Genomic DNA, 8,396 nt, shown 5'->3' with positions numbered 1-8,396 from the left:
GCCATGCACATGCTCTCTGAAGCAGAAGTGTCAATAAGCATGTCTTGTTTAAACCTTTAGGGGAGCATGGGAGGGGATTTCGGAATCTTAACTTTTGTTTTGCTTTGTGACTATAATGACAATAGTACTTTTTGGTGTGTGTTAAATCTGTAGCTGCTGCCCTTGAGGGGTTCCCCCTCCACACCCACAGAATGCCTGAGCCAGATAAGGAGGAGAAAAGAGGATCTGAGATGTTCTAATCAGTGAGATCCACAAGCCAGTGCTGCATCAGACCATGAACGGGGGCCTGGAGGATAAATATTGCAGACTGAATGGAGAGGGAAAGAGCAGACAGGAGAAAGACACAGGAAACGGAGAGGGAGATGCATCAGAACATAATGGGGCTTCTCCGGCACCAAACACAGGACTCACAGGCTCACCTCCCTTTCCAGTCCTTGGAGAATTCCACTATACCACTTCCCTCCTCATGTAGCATCATGGACTGTATCCCTACCCCTACCACTCCACACCAGGGGACATTAAGGACAACCACAGCTTTCACATACTCTGACCTCTGAAAGCCACAGCTGATGTACGGATAGCTAACATGGACATGAACGTTCCTTCCCTTTCATAGAATCATAGAATATCAGGGTTGGAAGGGACCCCAGAAGGTCATCTAGTCCAACCCCCTGCTCAAAGCAGGACCAATTCCCAGTTAAATAATCCCAGCCAGGGCTTTGTCAAGCCTGACCTTAAAAACCTCTAAGGAAGGAGATTCTACCACCTCCCTAGGTAACACATTCCAGTGTTTCACCACCCTCTTAGTGAAAAAGTTTTTCCTAATATCCAATCTAAACCTCCCCCACTGCAACTTGAGACCATTACTCCTCGTTCTGTCATCTGCTACCATTGAGAACAGTCTAGAGCCATCCTCTTTGGAACCCCCTTTCAGGTAGTTGAAAGCAGCTATCAAATCCCCCCTCATTCTTCTCTTCTGCAGGCTAAACAATCCCAGCTCCCTCAGCCTCTCCTCATAACTCATGTGTTCCAGTCCCCTAATCATTTTTGTTGCCCTTCGCTGGACTCTCTCCAATTTATCCACATCCTTCTTGAAGTGTGGGGCCCAAAACTGGACACAGTACTCCAGATGAGGCCTCACCAATGTCGAATAGAGGGGAACGATCACGTCCCTCGATCTGCTCGCTATGCCCCTACTTATACATCCCAAAATGCCATTGGCCTTCTTGGCAACAAGGGCACACTGCTGACTCAGATCCAGCTTCTCGTCCACTGTCACCCCTAGGTCCTTTTCCGCAGAACTGCTGCCTAGCCATTCGGTCCCTAGTCTGTAGCTGTGCATTGGGTTCTTCCGTCCTAAGTGCAGGACCCTGCACTTATCCTTATTGAACCTCATCAGATTCCTTTTGGCCCAATCTTCCAATTGGTCTAGGTCCTTCTGTATCCTATCCCTCCCCTCCAGCGTATCTACCACTCCTCCCAGTTTAGTATCATCCGCAAATTTGCTGAGAGTGCAATCCACACCATCCTCCAGATCATTTATGAAGATATTGAATAAAACCGGCCCCAGGACCGACCCTTGGGGCACTCCACTTGATACCGGCTGCCAACTAGACATGGAGCCATTGATCACTTTCTTTAATCTCTGTTGCAGACATTTATTAAGATTCTAATGTATTTGCTTTTAACTTGCACAGAATATTTGTGAAGCGTTTTCAATACTCATTAAAACTGTATATTTTTGGGAAATTATTCATCTTTATTATTTCCTAACATATGTTGCACAATGCGCAGCAGTAGTAAAAAGCACCCACTTTGTTACTGTGCATTGTGACAATTCATAGGATCAGTGACTGTGTAACAATCATAAATCTACTGTAAGAACCACAAAACTAATATTGTCAGTGTTATATTGATACATGTAAACCAAGCACCATATGATTCCTAAAAGGTCCCAAAACTGCCTGACCGGGTATAACCCAGTACACCACAACAACACATTATTGTGGCTCACTGTTAAATTACTTAAATCTAATAAAATAGTTGTGAAACATTTTTTCAGTATTTACTATGGTGCCATACAACCTACCTTCTCCCTAAGTCTCACCCCTCTTTGTTCCCCCGCCTTCCTTTGAACACACCCCCACTAATTACAATTTGTGGAGAAAACACTGCAGTGAAATATTTTACATATAGCCCTCCGAAACAAAGAATCCCTTATCAAAGTATCTGACTGCATAAAGTCTCGTAGCAGTTCACATATTTGTCTCATCTGTGGCTGGGAGTCCGTGAATTCCTCTGATCACTTCATCATTTTTTCATGGTTTGTATGTATAAAAGCATCTTCTGTATTTTCCACAGTATGCATCCGATGAAGTGAGCTGTAGGCTTATGCGCAAATAAATTGGTTAGTCTCTAAGGTGCCACAAGTACTCCTTTTCATTTAGCTTTGTTATTGTACAGATATATGTCATTGTGCTGTTTAATTTATATTTTAAACAGCCAAAGAAGGGCCCACAGGCCTCATCCAATTCACAGAGTTCTACACCGTGAGAGCTGGCAGAGGTAGGTCACACTTTGCTACTCCTGGACCAGAAGATGGGAAAGGTGAGAGGTAGCAACTTGGGACAGATGCAATCCTCATTGTTACAATGTGCAACCCCAGGACCAGAGGATGCTCAAGATGAGAGGTAGCAACAAGTCAGCAAATCAGAACAACCTTGTATCAGTAATTGCTGCTGGTAACAATTCACTCCTCCAGGGACCACATCCCCACACGCCTCCCTCTCCCTCCCGATCAGCTGTTTCATGGCATGCAGGAGGCTCTGGGGGAGAGGAAGGAAGAGCGAGGGCACGGCAGACTCAGGGGAGGGGGCAGGAAGGGGTGGAGTGGGGGCAGGGACTGTGGCAGAGCCTGGGGTTGAGCAGCGAGCACCCGCCGGCACATTGGAAAGTTGGCGCCTGTAGCTCCAGCCCCGGAGTTGGTGCCTGTACAAGGAGCCGCATGTTAACTTCTGAAGAGCCGCATGTGGCTCCGGAGTCACAGGCTGGCCACCCCTGACCTAGCAGCTTTGTTACCACCCCTTTCCTTATCAGCGGCAGCACATTCCTTGTGCCCTACACCCCAGCCGGGCACAGGGAGACCCGCCCTGGCTTGCGTGCCCAGCTCTGGCAGGGGCGCGGGGGTGGGGAAACGCCCCCTCGGTGCGAGCTGTGCTGCGCATGCCTGGGAAGGGCTGCTGTGCACCGGGTGTGCTGGGAAATGTAGTCTCCGCCTGCTTGGCACCGCGCACGCGCGGCAAATCGCAGGGACCGGCGGGCAGGGGCGCCTCGGCCCTCTGTGTGGCTCTGCGGGGCTGGGAGCGACCTACCCCGCCCGCGGGCCTCGTGGGGCCAGCTTTCAGTACAGGCCGGTGTTCCTGAAGATACGTGTGTCATGCATCTTTCCAGACCACCCTGTGGTGATGTGAGTGAAATGCTTTCAATGATCCACAAGCACCTGCAACACCATAGAAAAATACCCCTTCCTCTTGATGTACTATGTTGCAGGGTGTTCCGGTGCCAAAATTGTGATATGCATGCCATCTATTGCCCCTCTGCAGTTAGGGAAACCCATCTCTGCAAAGCCATCCACTGTCACGCATATTGCCAGGAGTCATGGTCCTTCCTAGGAGGATGCGATTAATGGCCCTGCACACTTGCATTAACGCAGCCCCAACCGTTCACTTCCCGACTCCAAACTGATTCGGGACTGACCAGCAAAAGTCTGGAGTCACCAGCTTCCACACTGTGATCGCCCCACACTTCTCCACAGAGAGGACAGCTCTCATTTCGGTGTCCTTGCGCCTCAGTGCTGGTGCGAGCTCGGCACACAGTTCCAGGAAGGTGGCTTTCCTCATCCAAAAATTCTGCAGCCACTGCTCTTCATCCCAGACCTGCATGATAATGCGATCCCACCACTCAATGCTAGTTTCCTGAGCTCAAAAGCGATCGTCCATTGTGTGCAGCTGTTCTGTGAATGCCAAAAATAATGTAATGTTGCTCCTATCCATGGCAGACAGTACACCAGGCAACTGTGAATTAACTGCACTGCCATTCGGGATGTGTTAATGACATCCTGGGCAACGTGACAGCAAACGTGCAGCTGGTGGTTTAAAAATATCATATTGCTGCTACATAAATCCATGGTACGCCCACATCTTGGATACTGCATGCAGATGTGGTCGCCCCATCTCAAAAAGATATATTGGAATTGGAAAAGGTTCAGAAAAGGGTAACTAAATGATTAGGGGTATGGAACAGCTTCCATATGTGGACAGATTAAGAAGACTGGGACTTTTCAACTTGGAAAAGACATGACTAAGAGGGGATATGATAGACATCTATAAAATCGTGACTGGTGTGGAGAAAGTAAATAAGGAAGTGTTATTTACGCCTCCTCTTAATACAAGAACTAGGGATCACCAAATGAAATTATTAGGCAGGAAGTTTAAAGCAAACAAAAGGAAATATTTCTTCACACAGTCAACCCATGGAACTCCTTGCCAGAGGATGTTATGAAGGCCAAGACTATACCAGGGTTCAAAAAAGAACTAGATAAATTCATGGAGGATAGATCCATCAATGGCTATTAGCCAGGATGGGCAGGCATGGTGTCCCTAGCTTCTGTTTGCTGGAAGCTGGGAATGTGTGACAGGGAACAGATCACTTGATTACCTGTTCTATTCATTCCCTCTGGGGCACCTGGCATTGGCCACTGTCAGAAGACAGGATACTGGGCTAGATGGACCTTTGCTCTGACCCAGTATGGCTGTTCTTATGTCTTCCAGCAAATAAAAACAAAAGAGAAACAATAGAAAAAGGAATGGCAAGTTACTAGAATGCCAAGGGAGTGTAGGGGTGTAGCTGCAGTGAAGGCTAGTCTGCTATTTTAGATACAGACAGACTAGTCAGGGCTGTCATAGCCTGTTGATGATGTGACTTCCTTCCCCAGAGGGGATCAGTCTTGGGGTCACAGTACATCAGTCTCTGTTAGACAGCTGTTTGACCTCGAAGGTGAAGGACTTCCACCTTTCTCTTGATCTTTACAATTGATGATTCCACCTTACCCCACTTTACAGTGACTCCTTGAGGTGTCCAGTCAAATCAGGTGTGAAAACTCCTTGGATACAGACAATGTGTCCTGAGCCAGTTGAAATGACTATCACTTTAGGCCAAAGTCACTTTGGTAAAGTCTCACTTCACCTAGGAGTTTTCTTAAAGTATTAATTGTAGCAAACCACATGCAGCATGGATGTGAGGACCCCATAGACATCAAAAACAAAAAATAAAAGTTCTGAAGGTTTCCACAGCCTTGTCTGAGGGTTAAATGGACATGCTCTAATAGCTGGCCTCCTCAAACTAAAAAGGACCTTGGCACCTGTCATAAATATAAAGGGAAGGGTAAACACCTTTAAATCCCTCCTGGCCAGAGGAAAAACCCTTTCATCTGTAAAGGGTTAAGAAGCTAAGATAACCTCACTGGCACCTGACCAAAATGACCAATGGGGAGACAAGATACTTTCAAAGCTGGGGGGGGACAGGACGGACAAAGGGTTCTCTCTGTCTGTGTGATGCTTTTGCCAGGACCAGAGCAGGAATGCAGGTCAGAACTCCTATAAATAGTAAGCAATCTAGTTAGATATGCGTTAGATTCTGTTTTGTTTAAATGGCTGATAAAATAAGTTGTGCTGAATGGAATGTTTATTCCTGTTTTTGTGTCTTTTGGTAACTTAAGGTTTTGCCTAGATGGATTCTCTATGTTTTGAATCTGATTATCCTGTAAGGTATTTACCATCCTGACTGTACAGAGGTGATTCTTTTACTTTTTCTTTAATTAAAATTCTTCTTTTAAGAACCTGATTGCTTTTCGTTGTTCTTAAGATCCAAGGGTTTGGGTCTGTGTTCACCTATGCAAATTTGTGAGGATTTTTATCAAGCCTTCCCTAGGAAAGGGGGTGTAGTGCTTGGGGGGATATTTTGGCAGGGAGATGTTTCCAAGTGGGTACTTCCCCTGTTTTTTGTGTAACACTTTGGTGGTGGCAGCGTTTAACCTAAGATGGTAAGAATAAGCTTAGGGGATCTTTCATGCAGGTCCCCACATCTGTACCCTAGAGTTCAGAGTGGGGAAGGAACCATGACAGCACCCATGAAAAAACTGGTTGCAAAAAACCAAAACTTAAAAAACGAGAAAAGCTACTATCTTGTACCCATCACCATTTTAAATTAAGGCACCTCCTGACAGACGGGATATAAACTTTGGTTTGCAAATAAGAGAACTGGAGATTTCAGTGATTGTTGCCTTATAACTGGGTAAAATGTTACACCACATGTCTCCTTATGTAATTTTTTCTCAACAGAAATATTATTTTAAAAGCTTATCAAAAATCCATTTGAAATAGTAATAATTAAAGTCTATACTAGGTCTTTATTTTGATATACACTATTTCTCCTACATACTACCATACACCAACCCCTTTTGAGTGAGGTTTTACTTTAGAACTCCTTAATCCAAAGAGGGTAAATTACATCAAATAAACTTTATAGGATTAGTCACCTTTCATATACTACTTGGAGGGAGGCAGGAGACAGAAACATAAGAATGGCCATACTGGATTAGACCAATGGTCCATTTAGCCCAGTATCCGGTCTTCTGACATTGGCCAATGCTGGATGCTTCAGGAGGAACGTACAGGTCAATTAGCGAGTGATCCATCCCGTATCATTGACTCCTAGCATCTGGCAGTCAGAGGCTTAGCCATCTTGGCTAGTAGCCATTGATGGACCTATACTACATAAACTTAATCTAATTCTTTTCTGAACCCAGAAGAAAACCCAGAAAACTTTCAGTGTTGCAAATAAATTCATAATCAGTATAATCATAATCAGTCTCTTATTCTGCAATAAACTTTCTGTTTAATTTCATTTTCACTGGTAACAACATATCTGAAGGCTACACAATTTTATCATCTGTGTTAGTTTTCTCTGAATCCCCTTTTCCACCAAGTAAGTCTTGTGCAAAGTTGTGTTCTGTACTAACATAGGTGCCTTCTATTTCTGGAAAAAGAAAAGGAGTACTTGTGGCACCTTAGAGACTAACCAATTTATTTGAGCATGAGCTTTCGTGAGCTACAGCTCACTTCATCAGATGTTTACCGTGGAAACTGCAGCAGACTTTATATACACACAGAAATCATGAAACAATACCTCCTCCCACCCCACTGTCCTGCTGGTAATAGCTTATCTAAAGTGATCAACAGGTGGGCCATTTCCAGCACAAATCCAGGTTTTCTCACCCTCCACCCCCCCACACAAATTCACTCTCCTGCTGGTGCTAGCCCATCCAAAGTGACAACTCTTTACATAATCAAGTCGGGCTATTTCCTGCATAGATCAAGGTTTTCTCACATCCCCCCCACCCCCATACACACACAAACTCACTCTCCTGCTGGTAATAGCTCATCTAAACTGACCATTCTCCAGGTTTAAATCCAAGTTAAACCAGAACATCTGGGGGGGGGGGGGGTAGGAAAAAACAAGAGGAAACAGGCTACCTTGCATAATGACTTAGCCACTCCCAGTCTCTATTTAAGCCTAAATTAATAGTATCCAATTTGCAAATGAATTCCAATTCAGCAGTTTCTCGCTGGAGTCTGGATTTGAAGTTTTTTTGTTTTAAGATAGCGACCTTCATGTCTGTGATTGCGTGACCAGAGAGATTGAAGTGTTCTCCGACTGGTTTATGAATGTTATAATTCTTGACATCTGATTTGTGTCCATTTATTCTTTTACGTAGAGACTGTCCAGTTTGACCAATGTACATGGCAGAGGGGCATTGCTGGCACATGATGGCATAGATCACATTGGTGGATGTGCAGGTGAACGAGCCTCTGATAGTGTGGCTGATGTTATTAGGCCCTGTGATGGTGTCCCCTGAATAGATATGTGGGCACAATTGGCAACGGGCTTTGTTGCAAGGATAAGTTCCTGGGTTAGTGGTTCTGTTGTGTGGTATGTGGTTGTTGGTGAGTATTTGCTTCAGGTTGCGGGGCTGTCTGTAGGCAAGGACTGGCCTGTCTCCCAAGACTTGTGAGAGTGTTGGGTCATCCTTTAGGATAGGTTGTAGATCCTTAATAATGCGTTGGAGGGGTTTTAGTTGGGGGCTGAAGGTGACGGCTAGTGGCGTTCTGTTATTTTCTTTGTTAGGCCTGTCCTGTAGTAGGTAACTTCTGGGAACTCTTCTGGCTCTCACCTTCAGCCCCCAACTAAAACCCCTCCAACGCATTATTAAGGATCTACAACCTATCCTAAAGGATGACCCAACACTCTCACAAGTCTTGGGAGACAGGCCAGTCCTT

The sequence above is a fragment of the Lepidochelys kempii genome, chromosome 28 (assembly GCF_965140265.1).
Source record: "Lepidochelys kempii isolate rLepKem1 chromosome 28, rLepKem1.hap2, whole genome shotgun sequence".
NCBI lineage: Eukaryota > Metazoa > Chordata > Testudines > Cheloniidae > Lepidochelys > Lepidochelys kempii.
The sequence above is the reverse complement of the archived record's forward strand: the minus strand, read 5'-3'. Positions refer to the sequence as shown.